Here is a 24,305-nt window from a genome sequence, read left to right as displayed (position 1 = left end):
ACCTCCTCAGGGAAGAGGTTCTAAATCTCCTTTCTTTCTTATGCTACCTCAATATTTTGCATGTTTAATATTATACTTATTGCATGCTTATATAGCTGCCTCTCCTATGGAGACCACTGAATGTGGAGTCTACATCAAACCATTTTTCAAAACGGCTGTGACTAATATCAGCTAATCTACATAGAGGGTTTACAAGCTATGGATAAGAGTTTTATTTGCGTTTTTTTCCCTTACACTTCTCTCTCTCTCTCTCTCTCTCTCTCTCTCTCTCTCTTTCACACACACACACACACACACACATTATGGTTACATATTGGTTCCATTTTATATACAAAAAAAAAAAAAACCAAGTTCAGAAAAGTTGACAAAATTATTCAAATCCACAGAGATAGTAGCAACAAACCAGACCAAATAGTCTATATTGTCGGTAAACACTTGTTTCTTTTTTTTCCCCCAGTGTTCAGCTTTTTATTGAATGTGTTACAAAAGAAGTTTAGTCAAAAAGATCAAAGTTCATGTCATCATCAGACTCCTCAGATTCTTTGTTCTTTGCTTTCAATTTCTTCTCTTCAGTTGAGGCTGCAGCTGGGAAGGGGGCGGGGCAGGACCTCCTGCTGGTGCAACACCAGCTCCTGGGGCAGGACCACCAGCCTTCACATTGCAGGCAGGGTTCCCAGTGTTCTTTTCACACTTGCAGCCAGAGCCATTAAAACAAGTCTGGACAGGAAGGCTCAACATTTACACCACCTGCTTTAATGAGGGCATTGATCTTATCCTTCGTCAACATCACCTCATCGTAGAGCTTGATAAGGGCTCAGTAGATGCAGGTGAACTCTGAGAAGGGTACAGTATGAGTCCTCAGATGAAGTGAGAACTTCACCCCAGTGCAGCTTAGGCATCATTGGAAGGACCGAGCACCTCAATGGCAGCTGGTGAAATGGGTTCAAATGCTTGTTCATAGTTAGTTTTCCTGCTGCCCATAGCAGTGTCTGGCACCAGCTATTACTACATAAACCTTCTGAAACAAGATATATTGGTTTATTATATATTATATGATATTATGCAGTTGCACCTTGAGATATGAGCAGACCAACATACGAATTTTTAAGATACGAGCTGCGACAAGGTCCGAATTTTTGATTGAAATCCTAGCAAAATTCTGAGATACTAGTCATGATTCGGGAAGCTGCCGCTTGTTTGTACATTCACACACAGTTCCAGTATCAGCAGCACAACCCCAGCATCTCGTTCTTTCTCACATGTTACCCACTGAGTCAAGTTGAATCTCGTGTGCTGTACTCGTTCTTGCACAATTTTTGCATTTTTTACTGACTTTTTTTGTGTGCTACCATGGGACTGAAGAAAGTGAGGGTAAAGGACAGTGTTTAGAAGAAGAAGATAATGATGTAGATAAAAGTAAAACAAAAAATAGAGAAACATGAGCGTGGTGTACAAGTGATTGAACAGGCAAGGCTGTACGACCACAATATATCTACAATTTGTACCATCCTTAAACAAAAGGATGCCATCAAACCCGCAAATCCAGCAAAAGGAACTACAATTCTGTTCCTTTAAGGAAAAATATCCATGAAGAAATGGAGAAGCTTCTGCTGGTGTGGGTGAAAGAGAAAGAACTGGCAGGAGATACAGTGATGGAGACTGTAATATGCAAAAAGGCACATATTATTTACAGTGATTTAAAGAAGAAAGAACCCTCAACCTCAAAAGAGGCAGCAGAAGATACATTTAAGGCAAGTCATGGCTGGGTTGAAAATTTCAAGAAGTAATCCGGCATCCACTCGGTGGTGAGGCATGGTGAAGCTGCGAGTGCTGACATTAAGGCAGCTGAGGAGTACATCACACATTTTGCTGCGCTTATTGCAAAGGAAGGCTACATCCCCAACAAGTGTTCAACTGTGACAAAACATTATCGTTTTGGGGAAAAAAGCCACAGAGGACCTTCATCACCTCAGAGGAGAAGAAGCTGCCAGGACATAAACCCATGAAGGACCATCTGACCCTTGCATTGTGTGCAAATGCTAATGGTGACTATAAAGTAAAGCCATTGCTAGTGTATCATTCTGAAAATCCTAGGGCCTTTAAGACTCACAAGATTCTTAAAAAAAAAAAAAAACTGCAGGTTATGTAGTGCGCCAATGCTAAATGCTAGGGCATGGGTTACGCAGCAGTTTTTTATTGAATGGGTAAATCTCATGTTTGGTCCTGCTGTGTAGAAATATCTTCAAGAAAGTAAACTCCCAATGAAATCGTTACTAATCCTTGATAATGCTCCAGCCCACACATCTGGTCTTGAGGATGACATTCTCGATAAATTCAAATTCATGAAAGCCCTCTACCTCCCACCCAACATGACTTCAATCTTGCAACCTATGGATCAGCAGGTCATTTTCAACTTTAAAAAGCTTTACACAAAGCACTTGTTTCACCACTGCTTTGAGGTGACTGAGAATACAATTCTAACCCTTCAAGAGTTTTGAAAAGATCACTACAACATCGTGATATGTTTACGCATTTTTGACTTGGCATGGCAAGAGGTTATAAGAACCTTGAACTCGGCATTGAAAAAGTTATGGCCTGATGTTGTTGCAGATAAGAACTTTGAAGGATTCAAGCCAGAGACCGAGACCGAGGTAGAAGTGTTGGAGGAGATTGTGTCTCCTGGAAAGTTGATGGGTCTGAAAGTAGATGAGGGTGATGTAAATAAGCTCTTCGAGGAACATGAGGAGCAAATCTCAACTGAGGAGTTGAAGGAGCTACAGATGATGCAACATATGGAGCTTCTACAAGAGATTAGTAGTGAAGAGGAGGTAGAGTCGGAGGAAGTGATTTCTACAAGTGAAATGAAAGACATGCTGGCAATGTGGGAGTAATTTTCAAGTTTCATTGAAAAGAAACACCCAGAAAAAGTTTCAACTGGTCAGGCTTCTTAATGAAACTTGTTTGTTTGTCACATTTTTATAACATTTTAAAAAGCAGTCAAGAGCAAACCTCTTTGGATAGATTTTTATTCAAAGTCCTGCAAGTGAAAGTGCCGAAAGTGCAGCCAAAAAGGCAAAAACATGTGATGATTAAATGAAAAATACGTAATGTTAAGCTTAGGTTATGTTTAAAGTTAAGAAAGTGCATTTCTTTACAATTAAGTTTTTGCAGTTTCATTTTAAGTACAGAAAGTGCAGTTTTAGTTTACATCTAGTGTTAAGAAAGGGCAGTTTTAGTTTACATGTCCACAGTGCCTACATCTCTTCCTCCCTCCCTCCTCTTCCACCATTCACCTCCGTTAGACACACTCATCAGTCTGCAAGGTAAGAATACAGTACTAAATAACACTTTTTTCTTTTATATCATATATTTTGTTATGCACTGTATACATGTGTGTTTTTTAATTTAAAACATGTCTTTTTTCATAATTTAGGATGTTTTGGGTATGTTTCACAGGGCTGGAATGGACTAAATCTATTTCAGTGATTTTAAATGGGAGAAATTTGTTTGATATATGAGTTGACTGACTTACTAGTTTGGTTACAGAACAAATTAAACTCGTATCTCAAGGTACCACTGTATTATATTATATTATATTATCATTATATTATCATTATATTATATTATATTATATTATATTATATTATATTATATTATCATTATATTATCATTATATTGCATTACATTATAAAGAGGTGTAAATTGGGATTATTTTATCACAAGATCAACCATTTGTAACTTAATCACCAAACAGTAAATCTGATTCATCTTCATTTATTTTCAGGCAAAATAATAAAATGATAGCAATGAATCACTTATTCAAAACATTTGAATAAAAAAGGCTATAAAGATCAGTGGTTTTGACCCTTGCCAGTTGGCTCAGCGGTAGAGCTTCGGCCCAGCTTGTGAAAGTCTTGGATTCCATTCTCAGTCAGGGCACACAAGAGAAACACCCTTCTGTTTCTCCACCCTTCCCCTTCTCCTTCCTCTCTGTCTCTCTCTTCCCCTCCTGCAGCCAAAGGCTCCATTGGAACAAAGCTGGCCTGAGTGCTGAGGTCAGCACCATGGCCTCTACCTCAGGTGCTAGAATGGCTCCAGCTGCAAGGAGCAATGCCCCAGATGGGCAGAGCATCACGCTTCTGGTGGCCATGCTGGGTGGGTCCTGGTCGGGTGCATGCAGAAGTGTGTCTGCTTCCCTGCTTCTAACTTCAGAAAAATATATATATACATATATATGTAAAGATCAGTGGTTTCCTTAAAAACCTTAGATTTCCAGATTTAGGGAATCTGTTAATAAAATATTTTATTTCAACAATTTGGTAATGTGCATAAAGGAAAGTTATAGGCTGACTTCATATGTAACTTTCAAAAGCTCCTTTATTTAAATATCATAAAAGATGATTAGTACTTGTGACAACATAGAAATATAGAGAAGAGAGTAGGGGTTTACGTTTTAGAAGTGCATCCTGAATGATATTGAACTTTGCATCTATTACTTCATGTTTCATTTGTATTGTAGCCTATGAAAGAAACTTTCATATTAAAGAAATTTAGAATGATTTATTTAGAAATAATCAAAGCTAGCTAGAAGAATGATTTTCCTTCCCTGTAGACTGATATAAGTGTTGTATTATCATGTGCTCAACAAAAAGAATTAATTCAGAGAGTAGTGAACTATTATCTTCATGAAACATCTACTACATCTAATCATGTATTATGCATGAAAACACAACGTAAGTACATAATACAAAGGATGCTAAAGAGCTATAGTATTCCCAGAATCAATTAGTATGCTATTACATTGTGAAACACATAGAATAAAAGAGTAGTAATACATGGTACTTGAGGATCAGAATTAAAGGATGTATAATCAATAGAATCACACACACAAACACAAACACACACATTCAAGTTAACAGTCAAATCTTTGCAGCTGATTAGCAGACTCTGTGCTTTGTGCAGGTTCAAAAATATGCTATCTCAGTTTTCTTTTGCATTGTGACCTCACACTTTCTCAGGCTGTCTTGTTTTCTACCTACTTGTGTGCATTGAAGTTCAATTTAATCATTCAGTGCTCTGAATGATCAAATTGAATTTTAATCTTTCAGAGAACTGATTTACTAAAGTAAATTATAAAATGCTTTTTAAAGTAAATAAAAATGTCTGATTACTTAACTCCTTATTTTTATATTTTTGCCAACAAGTCCATAGTCAATTTATGAACAGATCAGCAAGCTACAGGTCAGTAGTATCTGTGTTAGTTTCCAAAGTGTCACACAAGCTGATTCCAGGTTTAAGTTCAAAGATACACTTACTGAGTTGAATGGGACCACAATGGAAGTTTGCAAAGAAGGATCAAAAAATAACACATGTATATAGATTTTTAAAATGCTTTAATTTATTGCATTAGTTGGAATGCATACACATTCACACACACAGTAAAAGAGACCACTGAAGAAGTCCAGCCATCAATTACCATTTCATTGAAGGAGGGTATATTTCAAAACAATGGGACTGTTACCAATTAGGAATTTACTGTAAATTATCTATTCAATTGCCAACTTTGCATAAAAAACTGTTCACTGATACTAGGATATTATTTATGATAAATGTTTTAGAAAACAACAAAATAACAGATTTTGACTCTAAAACAAAACTAGTTGTTTTTAATAATGAACTTGTTATAGTCAAATTGCATAAAAATACTTTTCATTTATCAGTGAAAAATATACATTTATATATCACATATATATGTATGTATAAATGTGCATCTTTCTGGGAAGTAGTTACTTTTGATTTATTTATATGTAAATCAATGTTATCTATATAATAACTTTAATGAAACCAGAATAGTGAAGTAACCAATCACCTATCATAAAACCATTCTTAGTAAATGTTAGCTTACCATACAAGAGCATCACAATGTTTATTAAAAAAATTATACAAATATTTGTCATTTTCTCCTTAGTTCAACTACTTATGGAAAGAGATATCTGGAATGCATACAAAACAAGTTTGAAAATTTTACTGGTTCCATTTTCTGAATACCAACACTAGACCAAATCTAGGAACAGATATGAGAACACCAGTATAAAGAAATCAATCTGGCAAAAAAAACATGGTAATCAAAGTACCTTTCTTCCTTTGAGTACTCAGCTGATAGTGGCTGGAGTGTAAAGTTTGGGCTAACTCTGACTTCCTCTTAGCAGACAACTATTTTTGGAAAGTGAAGCCGGATTGGAATACAACAGAAGTGTTGAAGAAGGCATCTCATGTACAGACTTTGGGAGACAGAGGCAATTTAGGCTATTAGGAGGCCTCCATGGTATCCATTATATAAGGTTAAAATAAAAAAGCAATTAAGATTCAGCAGAAACATTGGAATACTTTTTTTTAAATATATTTTACTGAGCTCTTGATATTTTTTTTTCTTTTGATTCTCAGTAACTGACTTGTAACCATTGGGGAGTTAAAAGAAATAACTGAAATAAAAGAACCCTAGAGCTTAGAAAACCACAGAAATAACATCATACAACTAGTTTTCTAAAGCTCATTAACCAGAAATTAATAACATAGAAACAGTTAGTAGTGAAATTTGCCATACACCTATCATGTCTTCCGGTTATGAAAACTTTACAACGGCCTATATTACTAGTATCTCTCCACTATGCAACAATGTCCCTATAATCTTTATGCTTACCATGATGACTCTTATTATAAATCCCCAAAATATCCATAAACTAAAAATACTAAGTCATACAGTGAAATTATGTAAGAGCAGAACATATGGTAAGATATGAAAGTAGAAATGCCTAATAATGATTGTATATTTTCAAAACTTGTTCAAAATATTTCTCTTTTTTTTTTGCAAATGTGAACATTTGATTTTTGTTCTTTGTATTTTGCAATTCATGGTGTTAATAGAGAATAGAATCACAATGAGTAACTTAATAAAGGCCAAGACTGCTCATTTGTGCTTCAAAAATTTCAACACACTGTTTTTGCATTTCGAGAGCTAGGCAAAGTGAGGTGAGATCTCATTGTGATTTTAATTTGCATTTCTCGGTTGATTAGTGTCATTAAGCATCTTTTTATATGTCTATTGCCTCTCTATCTGTCCTCTTTGCAGAAGTGTCTATTTAAAGTCCTTTGTCTATTTCTTAATTGGAATATTTTTTTTTTTGGTTTTGAGTTGTATACGTTTGTTATAAATTTTGAATATTAATTAAAAGCCAATGAAGTATCACTTCACACCTGTCAGAATGATTATATTAATTACTAAAACAAACAAGTATTGGTGAGAATATGGAGAAAAAAGAAACTTCATGCACTGTGAAATGCATATTGCTGCAGCCACTGTGGAAAACTGTGAAGTTTCTTCAAAAAATTAAAAATGAAACTGCCTATGACACAGCAATAGAATCGTAGCCCTGAAATCTATATAATTTATTAACTAATGTCTCCCCAATAAATTCAATAATAAATAAAGAAAAGAAAATGACAGAATATTAGACACCTTTACTTGCTTTAGTGATTAATTACGCACGAGCCACATACTGTTGCTACTACACAGTGCCCATATATTATATACATATTAACTCTGCTTTTTTAAAAGATTTTTTATTTTTAAGATATTTTATTTATTCAGTTTAGAGAGATGAGAAAGAGAGAGAGAGAGAGAGAGAGAGAGAGAGAGATGGGAGGAAGAGAAGAAAGCATCAGCATCCATATGTGCTTTGACCAGGAAAGCCCAGGGTTTTGAACCAGCAACGTGAGCATCCAGGTCGATGTTTTATCCACTGCGCCACCACAGGTCAGGCCTCATATTAATTCTTTGAAACCTCATAAGAACCCAATGAGAAAGATACCAACTTGAACTTAACAGAAAACCCTATCTAAATTCATAGAGGCTGACTATAACTAACTAGAAAGCCCGGCAGTCATACGAAATGACCGCTGTTCTAGATATTATAAATTGTAATTAAAATGATTTGTGCAAAGGTGTCTGCTAATTCAAACTGAATTACCCAGGGCAGGCGGCGAGGATGCCCCTTTGCTTACTGCCCCATGGGGTTTCCCCCTTCTACTTGCTTAATTGCTTAAAGTAGAGTGCAATGAAGGAAACCTCTGGTGGTATATTTCTTAAGAGCCACTGCTAGCTCAATAAATAAAGGTGATTTAAATAATAAAATGTTAATTCACATGTCAAAGATCTCTTTGTACACAACATTTCTTGTGTAGATCTTTCCATCATTTTTAAGCTCGCCTTGCAGAGGACCATCAATTATTTTTAATTTTACGTCCGTTCTTTCACGAACTCTTGAACAGGCAACATAAAGTTGACCGTGTCCAAATGCAGGCTCAGGTAAAAAAAATGCCAACACACTTAAGCGTTTGGCCCTGAGACTTATTGATGGTCATAGCAAAGGCAAGTTTTACAGGAAATTGTCTATATCTCAATTGAAATGGCAACCCTGTTTGAGATAGAGCCAAATCAATTCTTGGAATGACATGTATTTCACCTTTAGAGGAGCCAGTCAAAGACTTAGCTATTATGACATTATTTTTCAATTGGAGAACCTCTAGTCTTGTCCCATTGCAAAGACCCCTTCTGGTGTTAAGATTTCTTAACAGCATAATAATTGCTCCAATCTTTAACCTCAATTTGTGAGGTGGCATGCCAGAAGGCAGGACTATTTGAATGCCGTGGCAACTTCACCCCATTGGCTAGTACAGTTACGCAAGCAACCAATAAGCTATCGGCAACAAACAGACACTTAAGCCGCATATAATAAAGAATCCATGCAGTCTGGCTATATTATATGTGGCACTCTGAAATATTACTCTAAAAAGCCTGCACCCATGTCTGTCATTTATACAGCATATACTATGTAGGCATGTATTTTGGTTATATTTCCCTTTTATTTTTCATAGCATTCAAATTTTACAAATTTAGATATTAAAGATTCAAGATTTCAAGTTTAAGTAATTTGGTCAAAGTCCCAGTGAGGCCTGACCTGTGGTGGTACAGTGGACAGAGCATCGACCTAGAAACACCGAGGTCACTGGTTCAAAACCCCAGGCCTGCCTGGTCAAGGCACATATGGAACTGATGCTTCCTGTTCCCTCCTTCTCTCTCTCTCTCTCTCTCTCTATATATATATATATAGATAGATAGATAGATAGATAGATAGATATAGATATAGATATAGATATAGATATAGATATATATCCCCTCTCTAAACTGAATAGAAAAAATTTAAAAAAATTCCCAGTGAGTATCCCAGTTCCTAGAAAATAATGGAATTTTCATTAAGTATAATAATTGAATAAATTAACACATGAATGCATTTTTTAAAATGCAGTTACTAAATAAATAAATAAATGTATTGTCATGAAAAGTTTTCTTATTTTAAATTGCTAAGCTAAATTATGCCATCTTTTTCTTTATATTTTGAAAAGTCCATGTAAGGCACTTCTGATAAGTACTGGCCATAGCGGCCATGGTGAGCAGTGAGAACAGGTCAGCATGCATGGAAAGGGTGCATGGGGACTATTTCAGGGAGCTGAACTGCTCCACAGACCCATACAATAAAATTACAAACAGTGAAATGCCTCAGTGCAAGGGCGTTCAGTGTAGTTCAACAGTGAGGTCTAACTTGGATAGGCAGACTGGGAAATCGCTAACCTGGAACCCAGGTACCATGAACCTCAATTTAAATGTTGGTAGATTTCAATGGTGGTAAATTACTATATATAAATTGCATTAAAATTAAAAAAATAATTTTATGATAAAATGAGTTGCAATATTTGGGGTAACAATAACTAAAATAATTGTCCTGGCAAGTTCATATCCTTCTAAGCTATAAAGAAAATACATTAGTATAAAAGGACCCTATACTAATTTCATAATTAAACATCTGGAAAGTAAGTAAAAGAATAAATTTATTTATAGCATATTCAATAGACATTAAAAAGAAAGACTAAAATAATGTTCAAATTTAATAATAAAGTAACAAAACAAGGAAGAAGAATTAGAATACCAACCTGTTTCCCCTTAAGTTTTCAGGCTTTCTCGTAAGGAAAATGTGACATCAAGCAAGATTCGTCTGTAATTTCAGTCAATTACAGCCCATTAAGAGGTTGAAAAGTGTACAGTTTCAATGGGTTATCTTACAGTCCTGCAGCCAACATATCTCCTCAGAGATTAAGCTTATCATCTTAGAAATACAGTATCGTTAACATTCAGTTTCATTCATCCTTACTCGAAATCAAGACCGTGAACCCAGATGTCTACATTGCACTTTGTAGATTGTAAGACAGATGAGAAGCATTTTATCAAACACACAGACTGATAATCAGTGTTAGTAGCAAAGTACAATGTTCAGGCAGACAACTGTACTAATATCTTTAATGGGACTATTACCTGAATATAAACCAAGAAGTGAGGGGAAAAAAATAATGAAGTGTACTGATATGCTCTATACATGAATAGTCTTCAAAATAAATGTCGTTTAGGTTATTTAAATGCTTCTTTAACTTGGGAAAACAATTTAATTTCTTTGCATATAACAGAATGCAGCCAATTATAAAGTTTTATTATTTTCCTGTTAGGAAGAGTATCATATAGATTTCCAAATAAATATTATATAACTATGGAATAAGACTGATACTAAGATGCTTAAGCACTTTTCCCTATGGAGGATGAGGGTTAAATATAAATGAAAATTAAAGATGAAACCTTATTAATATCTATTTGACAAAGATAGTAGTCTAATACTAATGACTATTTTTTAGATAGGACAGATTTATTTTCAAAAGAATTTTTAAATGTTAAAATGTATATTTTTAATTTAAAGAGTAACATAAGGCAACTTTATTTACTCTATGATATAGATTTATAGTGTTAGACTGTAAGCTTTAATTCTTACTGTTTAGTAGAATTAAATACATAAAGTTTAAAAATTCTTTTTTTATTATTTTATTTATTTTGTTGTATTTTATTTTATTTTATTTTATTAAGTGAGAGGTGGGAAGATAAAGAGGCAGAGAGACAAACTTCCACATTAACCCCCACTGGGATCCAACCAGCAAGCCCCCTTTAAGGCCAATGTTCTGCCCATCTAAGGCCACTGCTCCGTTGCTCAGCAACCCAGCAATTTCATCCTTGACGCAGGACCTGGAGCCATCCTAAACATCTGGGGCCAACTTGCTTGAACCATTCAAGCCATGGTTGCAAGAGAGGTAACGAGAGAGAGAGGGGGGGGGGAAGTGGGAGGGGGGGAGAAGCAGATGATTGCTTCTCCTGTGTGTCCTGATAGGAATTAAACCAGGACTTCCACATGACAGGCCGATGCTCTACCGCTAAGTCAATGGCCTCCCAAAAAAAAAATCTTTAAAAAATGTGTTACAGGTCTTTCTATTTATTTTTTACAAAAGCAAACAATTCATGCAAGCTATTGCTCTGAGTTGCAAATTACTCATTAATCATATTTATAAGAAATATGGAAAAATCTTCCATGTCATTGGATTCAGATAAAGAAAACCCATAATATCACTCTGATAAATAATAAACATAATCATAAATTCTGCAGCAGCAGCATATCATTTGAGTAAATTATTCTTTTAAATATAATATATTATGTTCAAAATATCCTATTAGATCCTCTACAGTTAAGTTGTTAATTTTTCTTTTTAAGTACAACTCATATTTTTATATAGTTACTTTTATTTATGTAGAGTAATTCTTGATGCTGAAACAGATATTTCAGAGTGAAAATATTATTTTTCCCATTAAGGATTACTTATGACTTTCCTAAATAATATATGGGTACTATAATATATTAATATGTTATTTGCACCACAGCTTGTAACTGGCATTTTAAAATCAAGTGAATATGAATTTTTCTTATTATTTTATAATGAAATAAACGTTAAAAACTTTTTCAGCAATATACCTTCTCTATTTTATTCATTTTGGTTTTGTACATACTTACTATGAACACTAGATTGTAGGTTAGAATAAAACTTAAAAATTTTTTCTTTTTTATTCAAATGTCTTTATTTTAAAGCCAAAATCAAATCTAAATGTGATTCATGCGTAATTTTAGCTGTTCTGCTCCAATTCTTTATTGTGATTTATTTTTTGCATTGGTGTTTTAACTACTCTATAATTAAATTTCTTAACTGACTATATGACGTTAAAATGGTACCTTTTTCAAGAAAATGAGAAATTGTGTGGCCAGTCAATAATTTTCATACTTTTCTATAGCTATTCTTCTAAAAGAGGTAGAGTCAAACAAGTTTTTTAGTTAAAATTTGATTCGTTAGTATATTCATAAGGAATGGTTTTACCACTAAAATTCTACTTAAATTTTGAGCCTATTATCTAATTTGTAATGCTTTACCAGTTTTTATTTAAAATATTATATCTTCTTTTGATGTAGTATAAGGATAAACTTCAATGCTTTGATAATATCTCCTACTCTAATTCACTCTGAGTCCGATGTCATAAAACTATCTTAAAAAAAAATACAGATGTATGGCCCTAGCCGGTTGGCTCAGTGGTAGAGCGTCGGCCTGGCATGCAAGAGTTCTGGGTTTGGCCCTGGCCGGTTGGCTCAGCGGTAGAGCGTCGGCCTAGCGTGCGGAGGACCCGGGTTCGATTCCCGGCCAGGGCACATAGGAGAAGCGCCCATTTGCTTCTCCACCCCTCCGCCGCGCCTTCCTCTCTGTCTCTCTCTTCCCCTCCCGCAGCCAAGGCTCCATTGGAGCAAAGATGGCCCGGGCGCTGGGGATGGCTCTGTGGCCTCTGCCCCAGGCGCTAGAGTGGCTCTGGTCGCAACATGGCGACGCCCAGGAGGGTCGCAACATGGCGACGCCCAGGATGGGCAGAGCATCGCCCCCTGGTGGACAGAGCATCGCCCCTGGTGGGCGTGCCGGGTGGATCCCGGTCGGGTGCATGCGGGAGTCTGTCTGACTGTCTCTCCCTGTTTCCAGCTTCAGAAAAATGCAAAAAAAAAAAAAAAAAAAAAGAGTTCTGGGTTTGATTCCCGGCCAGGGCACACAGGAGAAGCACCCATCTGCTTCTCCACCCCTACCCCTCTCCTTCCTCTCTGTCTCTCTCTTCCCCTCTGGCAGCCAAACTCCATTGGAGCAAAGTTGGCCCAGGTGCTGAGGATGGCTCCATGGCCTCTGCCTCAAGCGCTAGAATGGCTCTGGTTGCAACAGAGCAATGCCCAGATGGGCAATGCATCGCCCCCTGGTGGGCATGTCCAGTGGATCCCGGTCAGGATCCCGGTCTGTCTGACAGCCTCCCGGTTTCCAACTTCAGAAAAATACAAAAAAACAAACAAACAAACAAAAAAAAAACAGATGTAAGAGCATTCTTTTGTCTATTGTAGCTAAGACTTCTGGTGAAGTGGGTTTCTCAGATATACCTCTTGCTTTTTATAGAATAACAGCATATGGTATTTCTTCTCCCAAATTACTGCTATTCACAAACTGTACATTGAACTAGTATGCACATAAAGGCTAAAGTTTTTTCTTTCATGAATATTCTAAGCACTAAATATAAATCAAAATGCCTTTGCAACAGTATCATAGCAACCAAAGTTCTAAACTAAACTAACTCGAATGACAAAATAATATAATCTAAACAAGTATATCAGAAGAATGAGTATCACCACCAAATTGGCTCAGCTCACACTCTGTGCCAAGATCCCCCATAAAGAGGCAATTTTTATTCCCAGGATTTCAAATACTCCCACTCCTGGATTCCAGAATGGCAGAGTATGTAATATTAGAAGCTTAGGTCTCTCCAGTATGGTATAATGTAAGATGGCAGGTCTTGTTGATAAACATATGCAAAAGTTTCCACTATATTTATAATTCCTAGATGGAAATAAATTACTTCCTCTAATGGGGAAGAAATGTATACAACATTATAAAAGAGAAAGCTAAAATTTTCATTCATTGAGCAGTGTCTATTATTGGCAAAAATAAATAAATAGATAAATAAATAAATAAAAAGATGCTATGAAATGGCAAAAGTGATTACTGGAGTGAAAATGTTTTACTCCATTCATTTTGGGACTGATTTGTTTGCAAACCATGCTTTAAAAACTAAACACTCTTTTATAAATGATTTAATTATGTGAGCACCCCCAAAAAGAGAGGTGTGGAGGGGTAAGTGCATAAGAAAAAAGTGATTAAACCAGTCCAAAATGAAGTTAAACTAAAGGTGTCCATAGCTGTTTAGAAGCAAGGCAAACAGTTCTATTTCCAATATGTCTTAAGTAATAACAACAAAACCATTATTGCTTTAACTTCCATTCTCTGCCTCTCTAGAGACTCAAGATGCACCTGCTACATCAGTTTGGAATGACACAATACCAGCAACTATCTGGTCACAAATAACCAAAACCTTATGTTTTATCTATTCAGATTTTTTTTATTTACACAAAATATTCAAATTAACTCAAATATCAATATTGCTAAGAAAGTGAATTTGTTGCCATTATCTATTTTGTATCAAGAATTGTTCATTATTATCAGACAGAGCATTGGTACCAATACATTACTGAGTACTGAGTAAAATAATTTGAATGTGCTGGAAAATGTGAAAAATTAACCTGAGAATCCAGAGGCAGAATTAACCAGAAGGCAGATGGTTCCTCTGACTCACAGAGCCCACTGATGTGAGAGGAGAGGAAAAAGATAGGCTGAAAATAGATTTTATTGATCTTTCTTTTATCTTTAATGAAAACTTTCTCAACTTTATTTTACTCCCTAACTTTAACTCTTTCATTCCCAACAAAATGAAGCTTTCCTGTCTTCCTTGTTCTTACTCCCCAATCTTGACTCTCTATATATTGGCATAATCTTTAACACATCTATGCCAACATCTTACTAAGATGATAAATAGTCTCCCTAAAACAGTTTCAACGTTTGATTTTAGTCATCTTCTTTCTTGAAACTTCCAAGATGTCTACCACTTTTACTATGAAACACTTTCCTACCTTTTCTATCACTTTTCTTGTTGTTTTATGCATTTCTTACATCTCTTAACTCTTCCTCTCAGTTCTCTGTGGGCTTCTGTTGTGAAACTTTCCGTAAAATTTGGTGTTCCCTAGATTTCTGCTCTTGGTCTCCCCTCTTGTTATTTTGTACATTTTCCCTCAGCAACCTTATCCGTAGTAATAATTCCAAATAATGTGATTTCCAATAGTCTCACTTCATCTAACTGGCTTACAAGTTACAGTAATTAGTTTAAGTGTCCATCATTGAACTAGTTACCTAACATTCAAAATCTCTCTTTTCCCTGTGTTCTTCATTTTGGTAGAAGTCTCCATGATCAATTTGGTTGCTCAAACCAGAAACATGGGTCACCAAGACATGTTCATTTCCTTTAATATTATTTCTTAGTCCTTGTGCTTTCATGCAAATGTGTTTTAGTTCTGTCTCTTCTTCGCTATTATTTATTGCCATCTTTGCTTTAACTTTCTTGCCTTGGCTGTTGCAATATCCTTTAGAAAAAAATTCACATTTTATATGCCTTTAATTTTAACATGCTTTCCAATTTACTCTCCACTTCTCCACCCCACAGCCAGAGGGATATTTTTAAAAAGCATAATTATAATAATTCTCTACTTTAAAATTCTTCAACATTCCACTTGGGTATAGGATAAGTTCACACTCGTTTGCATAAAATGAAAAGCTCTTTAGCACATATATATAGAGCAATCTAGTTTTTTCTAAACAGACCAAATAATACCTTCTATCTTTTTTTTTTGTTTTTAATTACTTTTTTATGCATCTAGGATAATTTATAAACATAAAACCATCTTTTAAACTGCAACTGGTATGACATTTACTTAAGAAAAACACTTTGATATCCCCAGAAATTTAGATTCTTTTTCTTCTGAGATTCTATAGCAATTTGTGGCCTTTCTTAATACTTATCATATTCATCTAATTTAGAGTATAATATTAGGTGCTATTTATCTATGTATCTTTAGATCTAGTGGTATCTTAATAAACTTTGTGAAGAAAAAAAAGGCAAAGAGGATGAAGTGAAGGAGAAATAAGACAAAAAACTTTATCAATAATTTTAATTTTAGGATTTTTTTCAGCTCTGCTCACATTCAATTGACATAAATAATTCTTATTATTTTTATTACATATATGCAAGGTACTGGTTAGTTTTATGTGTCTACTTTTCAGGCTAGGTGTTGTCCAGACCATTGTTCAAACATTCTACTACGAGTGTTTATGAAGGTGTTTCTAGACAAGGTTAACATTTCAATGGGTGAACTGATTAAGCAACCTGCCCTCCTTAATTTGGCCAGGCCCCATTCAATCATTTGAAAGCAAAGATAGAACTAGAATGTCAGCACTTCCAAAGGTAGGACTGAATTTTTTCCCTCCTAACTGCCTTGATCTGATACATCAGATTATTTTTTTTACGGTCATTGGATTTGAACTGAAACATTTACTGTTTTGGAATCTTGAAGCTTCAAGCCTTTGTACTGGAACTACACCATTGTCTCTTCAAGTCTCAAGCTGCCGAATATAGATCTTGAAATGTGTCAGCCTCCGCAATCGCAGGACACAATTTCTTATAATAAATCAGCCTCTCTCCTCTCTCTTTATATCTATATTTATATATCTATACTTACGATATATACACATAAACTTAATTGGTTAATTTAACTGGAAAATCCTAATACACAATTACACACAAGGATTAAAATGTACAAGTATAAGAGAGGTACATTTTGAATATGTTATACTTGGACTCAATTATAATTAACTTTTTAAGACATGTAATGAATGACACATAATGGGTATTTATTTCTGTCACTGAACACTTCAGAAAGTAAAGAGTATATTTTACATAGGGATACTGAAGATTGAAAAATCATTTCTCTGATTCCACCACTTTCTTATGTTGTCCTGGGTTATCTGAAATCATCAACCTTATTAATTTTCTTAAGTTTGCTAATAAAGTATTTTTCCAGGTGAAGATATATGAACAAAATTTCATAGAAAATTTGCTCTTTATTTTTTAACACAGGTGAATATAGCTTCCTTTAATTCAGGGGTCCCCAAACTACGTCCCGCGGGCCCCCTGAGGTCATTTATCCGGCCCCCGCCGCACTTCCGGAACGGGCACCTCTTTCATTGGTGGTCAGTGAGAGGAGCATAGTTCCCATTGAAATACTGGTCAGTTTGTTGATTTAAATTTACTTGTTCTTTATTTTAAATATTGTATTTGTTCCCTTTTTGTTTTTTTACTTTAAAATAAGATATGTACAGTGTGCATAGGAATTTGTTCATAGATTTTTTTTATAGTCCAGCCCTCCAATGGTCTGAGGGACAGTGAACTGGCCCCCTATGTAAAAAGTTTGGGGACCCCTGCTTTAATTTATGATGTTTTACTGTTTTACGTGTTTAACAGGTCTAATGCTACAAAGAGCTGAAGTTTTGGAGGAACCAGCAATAAGATCACTTGAGTGCATTGACCAGCTGGGATATTTTAAGGCTTGTGCCTAAGATAATGTGGTAGGTAGAGTCGAAGGTATTACAAGAACAATAAACTGAATAAGAAAATGACAAAGGAAACACAATCAGTTCTCTGACTAGACACAAAGAGTAAATTTGAAACTTCTTATCACTATGCTTGTGATGAATAATGGTAATAAAATGCAAGACAGGAAAAATATTGTAATATTAATCGAATAATAATAATAGTACTAAGCAATAGTTAAGAATAGTAGTTAAAATTTACTGTGTAAAATGTCAAAATATGCTGTAAACATATTCATACATTTTATCTAATTTAGTTAAGGTATCTTCAAAAGATAATACTATTATTATCCTCAATTCACAGATAAGTATGTAGGGCACAGAATAATAAAATACAACTCTGTGACTAGTTTGAATAACTAGTAAGAAGTAGAGACAAGATTAAAATCCAGAACCTGGGTTCTTATCACTGTTTAATTTCACTGCTCAGATCATAACAAGTCTACAAGGCAGGTACTTGCTCACAAAGACAGATTACAGGGCAAACCAAAGCACTCAATTTTTAGGGTTCCAAACATAATATGTATGTGAATATTATTATAATCAGTGAGTATAATGGAGTCAAATGTCCACTTATATAAATAAATGATGAAATGTAAAGCGTTTCCATTTCCACTAAAGTATATTTATATATTATATTCAAATGGATATTTACTATTCTTTTTCTAAAAAAGACCCACCGACTCAAGGAGTATATAATATACGAGAGTGTAGGTCATTAAAAATCATTTTAGAATGCTTTCTACTTATAGCTGCCATGAGAAGTGTACTAGCTTCCTACTTTTAATATCTAATCTCAAAACTCATTCATTCTTACAATCAAACCTTTTTTATTATATCCTGACTTTCTTGGTAGCATGAAATAATCAGCATTCTCTTAAATTATTATTCTGTTTACTGTTATTTTCAAATACCCTTGTATCACTAATGAATTATATTTTTTTCATAAATACCATTTTCTTTTATATAGTACTTCCATCCTGTTTTTCAAAATGTGCTTAAGTTGAACCTTCAATTGAATATGAGTTCAAGTAGATTTGACACACACTTGTGTATCAACAAACACACCTTCTGGTTTTTATAAACAGAATTACAGGGTTAATATGTTTTTAACATATGTTCCACCAAAGAAGTGAATACTTTAGTGTTATATTAGTACAAATTATTTCCGATCCATATTTTTTAAATATTGAAACATTATACCAATATTTTATTATTGTTTTGTGATCATTATTTTCTCCAATATTTACAAAGGTTTAATATCTAATCTTATTCTTAATTTAAAAGTATGTTTTTCATATTGTTATCTAGGTCATGAATGAAACTGGGTCAAGTCTCTATAGAGCATTTTTTATTATGTCTTCCATTCTCACCCTGAACTATTGATAATGATATTTTAGATTAACCACCTACAAATTTATTCTATAATTAGTTTTGAGTTTAATAGTTCAGTTAAACTGTTTGCACTTTTTTCCAATATATTGATGAATATGTCATATGGAACAAAGTTAAAAGTCTTTCTAATATAATGATTGATTACATTTATTTTTCTTGGATCTTCCAAAGCCAATATTTGGTATGAAAAGGGCCTTTGATCTTAAAAAATCTTCTGGCCCTTCTTTCTCTAATTACAAGGGAAAATTTTTTCTTTGGTTAATTAAGGTGCAAGCACAAAAGATAAAGTACCATAATACATGGTTTTCAAGTTAACCTTTTTCATAACCTTTTTTAAAATTTTAGCTACAAAAGACTCTTTAGAGGTCTGGCTGATTCTCAGTAAAATATGAGAAACAAAGACTACTAGCTTCTTTCATTATTCAAATTATCAGTGCCTAACGAGTTTAACACTCTCAGATCTGTATATTTGTATACACTTTATCCCATTATTTTCCCTATTCTATCTTGGGTTTTGCCCCTGTATTATCTATGTTTTCATGTTGTTTCTAATGGCACTGGTTAAAATAAGCAACATCTTCCTTCTTAAATCAGGAAAATGTTGAGATAATTGTCACTCAATAAATTATGTCAAAGTTGGAATTGTCTTCTCAAGTGTCTAGTGAATGTATTTTCCTAGAGAGTGTCTACATTTTAAAAAATCTTTCTCTTGGAATACATACTTATCTATTCAATTGTTTGTTTACTTTACTTTTTATTTTAAATACTAAACATTTTATGCCTGTAGAAAAGAAAATAAACACCATAGCCAAACATTTACCCATCACAGAAATTTTAAAATTGCTATTAAACATATTTTCTTTATTTTTTAAAGAAATAAAATGTTAAAGTACTAAATTTAGTTTCATTATTTCTTCCTTCTGTTCCCCTCCATTCTAACAGAATCAATCTAGTTTATGTGTAACTTATAAAGACTACAGTAATATTATATATGTTTTTTATTTTTTATATAATAGTTATATAAGGTCTACCAGAAAGTTCTGTCCGTTTCTATCACAACAAGTTTCAACATGTAAGCACATGTTTATTTGGTGCATGTGTGCCTCTCTATTTTTATCACTTAATGTATACATACTGATGTAGCAAATTAACTAAAACAAAGTTGATTCATGTTAGTCTTTTGTGTGAAGCAATAGTGTACCCATGGCTACTGATAAAGTTCATTATTTTGTTTTATTCCAAAAACGAACAGAACTTTCTGGTAGACCTTATATATTGTATATCTTTTTGCACTGTTGGTGGGAATGCAGATTAGTGCAGCCTGAATGAAAAACAGAGTTCTCAAACAATTAAAAATAGAACTGCCTTATGATCCAGCAATTCCACTTCTATGTATATATTGGAAGAAATACAAAGCACTTTCATTAGAAAGAATATATGTAACCCTATGTTCTTACAGCATTACCTACAATAGCCAAAATATAAAAGTAATCTAAATGCCTGTCAATAGATAAGTGGATTAAAAAAAGTGGTGGTACACATATACAGTAGAATATTATTCACCATAAAAACAAATGGAATCTTACCATTTGTGATATTATGGATAGACCTACAAGGTATTATGGTCAGTGAAATTAGTCAGTCAGTTGAAGACAATTATGATATTACTAGAAAGCCCGGTGGTCATACGAAATGACCGCTGTTCTAGATATTATAAATTGTAATTAAAATGATTTGTGCAAAGTTGTCTGCTAATTCAAACTGAATTACCCAGGGCAGGCGGCGAGGATGCCCCTTTGCTTAGTGCCCCACGGGGTTTCCCCCTTCTACTTGCTTAATTGCTTAAAGTAGAGTGCAATGAACGAAACCACTGGCAGTACATTTCTTAAGAGCCACCGCTAGCTCAATAAATAAAGGTGATTTAAATAATAAAATGTTAATTCACATGTCAAAGATCTCTTTGTACACAACATTTATGATTAGTCAATAATTTATTCAAGAGTGGTGGATAATTCTCAATTAGTGGAACTACAATGTTTCCATACTTGCAACATTGAGAAAATCCTTTCTTGCCATGGTCATACAGATTAGTTTCTAACTTGAAGTTTAAGGATTGACAGTGTTCACATTTAATTTTCATGTCACCAGAGGAATGCTCAAAAATTAAAGTTTCTCCATTTGAAACTGTTTTAATCCTTTTTGCGTTTCAGTCAGCATTACTCTGTCATTTTTTTTGCATTTCTCTGCTGCCTTTGTTCAAGGGACTCATTTTGTCGAGACAGGCTTTTTTGTCTTGCATCTGAGGCAAGCCTTGTTTCTCTATGCTCATCAGTCTCATTTTGCCGAGAAAGACGCATTTGCTCTGCAACTAAAGCAAGCCTTGTCTTTCTCTGCTCAGTGGTTTTTTTTTTTTGTCGAGAAAGCCATTTTTGTGCAGCTTTAGCTCCTTTTCTCTCCTCTTCAGTGCTGTATTTTCTAGGACGCATTCTTAAAGAATTTACGTTAAGACGTAGCTTTTATGTAAAACAGATGATTGCCAATGCAAACAAATGTTCACCTTCCCCCTGACCCGCTCAATTTGCATTCAGCAGTGGCAACTTCACCCCATTGGCTAGTACAGTTACACAAGCAACCAATAAGCTATCGGCGACAAACAGACACTTAAGCCACATATAATAAAGAAGATTACACTTATATGTAGAATGTAAAGAACAAAATAAATGAACAAACACAACTGAAACAAACTCAGAGAAAGTAGTTGGATTGTTGCTAGAAGAGAGGGGGGTTGGGGTACCGGGTAAAATATTTATAGGTGTAGGAATTAAGAAGTACAGATGAATAGTCACAAAATAGTCACAGGAACATACAAGTACAGCATAGGGGATATGGTTAATAATATTGAAATAACTGTATTTAATGAGAATTTGGTACTGGAAATATTATAGGAATGTTTTGAAAATTATATGATTGTCTAACCATTAGGCAATACACCTGAAAATAACACAAATTAATATTAAATGTAAACTTAATTAAAAAAAATTTAAAGATTAAAAAAATTACTTCTAAACATTAAGGAATTAAAATAAAACCAAAAATGTATTAAGAATAAAGTACCAGGTATAAATGGGTTAGTGAAGGAAATATCAATATTTCAAGTCACAGAGACTGAATCTGCTAAACTCCTAACAAGAATATGTTAACAAATACAAAAAAACAAAACAGTAGCTTAGAGACCGGAAACATCAAATATAAATCCCAATTTTCAAGAAGGTGATACCAAGGAGTGCAGTAACTATAAGACCATTGCTCATTTTATCCCATGAAAAGAAACTGATGCCTGAGGTGATACAACAATGACTTCTACCATATATGGAGCAAGGAATGCTGGGTGCTCTAAAGGGATTCAGAAAAGAAAGAGGCACTCTAAATCTAATTGTAAACATTTGCTGGATACTTTAGTGCTCCAAAGCATTTCAGAAGGTTAGTCTATGTTTTACAGACTACAGCAAAGCTTTATAAAGAGCTGTAGGTTGCTCAGAAAGAAATGGTCATGCCTCAGCACTTAAATGCTCTGATTTAGGACCTATATCATGGACAGGATGCTACTAATAGGACAGAATATAAAGACACAGAAGCAAAGGTGGCAGACAAGGGTGCAATTTATCTCCCTTTATGTGCCCAGAACATATCATATAGAAAGATGGGTAAAACTTAAAAGGAGTAGGAAATATCAACAATGTAAGATATTTAGATGACACCAACCTACTGACAGAATGTGGCAATATTTGAAATGACTTCTGATGAAAGTGAAAGAAGAATGTGCCAAAGCAGTATTTATTGCATTTGAACATCAAGAGAACAAAAAACATAACTACAGAAGAAATAGGCAACTTTAACATAGACAATGAAAATGTCAAAATTGTTAGATTTTTGCTTACCTTGGTTTGTTGATCAATTCAAATGTAGACTGCAGTCAAGAAATCAAGAGAAGGTGAGTCTTGAAGGGTGGCAATGAGGAATTTAGGCAAGATCAATCAAGAGTAAAGATGTGTCATTAGAAACCAAGGCTAAGATCATCCACATCCTTCTATTTCCAATTACTATGTACAGATGTGAACGTTGAACAGTAAGATAGACAAAAATGAAAACATAATAAAATTAAAAACATAAATTTCATTTAAATTCATTTAAAATATGGTGTTGGAAGAGAACTCTAGGGACACCTTTGATCTCCAGGAGACAAAAAAAAAAGTAGGTCCTAGAGAAAATTAAACCCAAAATATTGCTGAATCCAAAAATGACAAAACCTGGAAAGGCAGGGCTCTTTGTATAAAACAATAAAGCAGAAAAATAAAAGGCAGCAGGAAAAGAGGAAGATAAAATGTGAGACAAATTGTTTTCATATGCATCAGTCTGCATGAGCTGGGTAAGCCTCTTGAGAACAAGACAGTGTAGACATCACTCATTCACAGGGTCATCAGGAGTCTACGAGAACTCAAGTGTATATAACATATACACACATACTTCTCACAATTTTAATTTGCTTTTTTTCTGATGACTGTTGTGGCTGAACATTGTTTCATATGATTATCCCTATTGAAGTTTTCTCGTTCATGAAAGATAATTGCCTCTTCACAAGTTTTATTGGTTTCTATTTGGTTTGATTTTTTATTGTGGAGTTCAGCAGTTGTCATCCAGTGTAGTGTGTCATAGCAGGCACGATGGTGTGCCACAAGAATTTTAAAACATGCAGTACCTGACTAGTTAGTCAGGGACACTGACCTCTCTTTCCTTAGGTTGTCAAATAAAAACTAACAACACAACAATAGTGGTCTGGTGTGAATGAATCAAAATTATACCTATGTTTTTTGTCAAATTGGCAAAAAAGATAATATATGTTTTGGTAGTGCTGCAGGATTTTAGTAATTATTTTGTGTTGTGTCATGAGATGAAGAAGGTTGAAAATCGCTGGCCTAGGTTATCTTTAAGTGAACCTATATAGTAAGTCCTGGCCAGTGTCAGCTTTCCTGAGACTTTACACTTTCTCTTCTCTATTATCATTTCAATTTAAACGTAATTAAATTCAGCAATAGCTTCTATAGTTGTCGATATTTATGAGTGTGTGTGTCCAACACATGAATCCCAATCCCTGAGACTAAAAATTATTATGTGTTTTTTATGAATATAAAATGTTCATTTTCCACATTGTTTTAGACTTAGCTTTTTAATTTATTTGGAATGTGTTTCAATGAGGTGTGAGGTAAGAATGTAATTAATTTTTTTAAAGAAAGAGAAATAGCCTCATGTCCCAACATTTATTT

At 34.3% G+C, this 24,305-nt stretch overlaps 1 pseudogene; it reads right to left on the bottom strand.

Annotated features, from left to right (window-relative positions):
- Window positions 1–493: 493 nt before the first annotated feature.
- Window positions 494–9,496, bottom strand: LOC136379486 (large ribosomal subunit protein P1 pseudogene; annotated as a pseudogene).
- Window positions 9,497–24,305: the final 14,809 nt, after the last annotated feature.

Source organism: Saccopteryx leptura, chromosome 8, assembly GCF_036850995.1.
Source record: "Saccopteryx leptura isolate mSacLep1 chromosome 8, mSacLep1_pri_phased_curated, whole genome shotgun sequence".
Classification (NCBI taxonomy): Eukaryota; Metazoa; Chordata; class Mammalia; order Chiroptera; family Emballonuridae; genus Saccopteryx; species Saccopteryx leptura.
The sequence above is the reverse complement of the archived record's forward strand: the minus strand, read 5'-3'. Positions and strand labels throughout refer to the sequence as shown.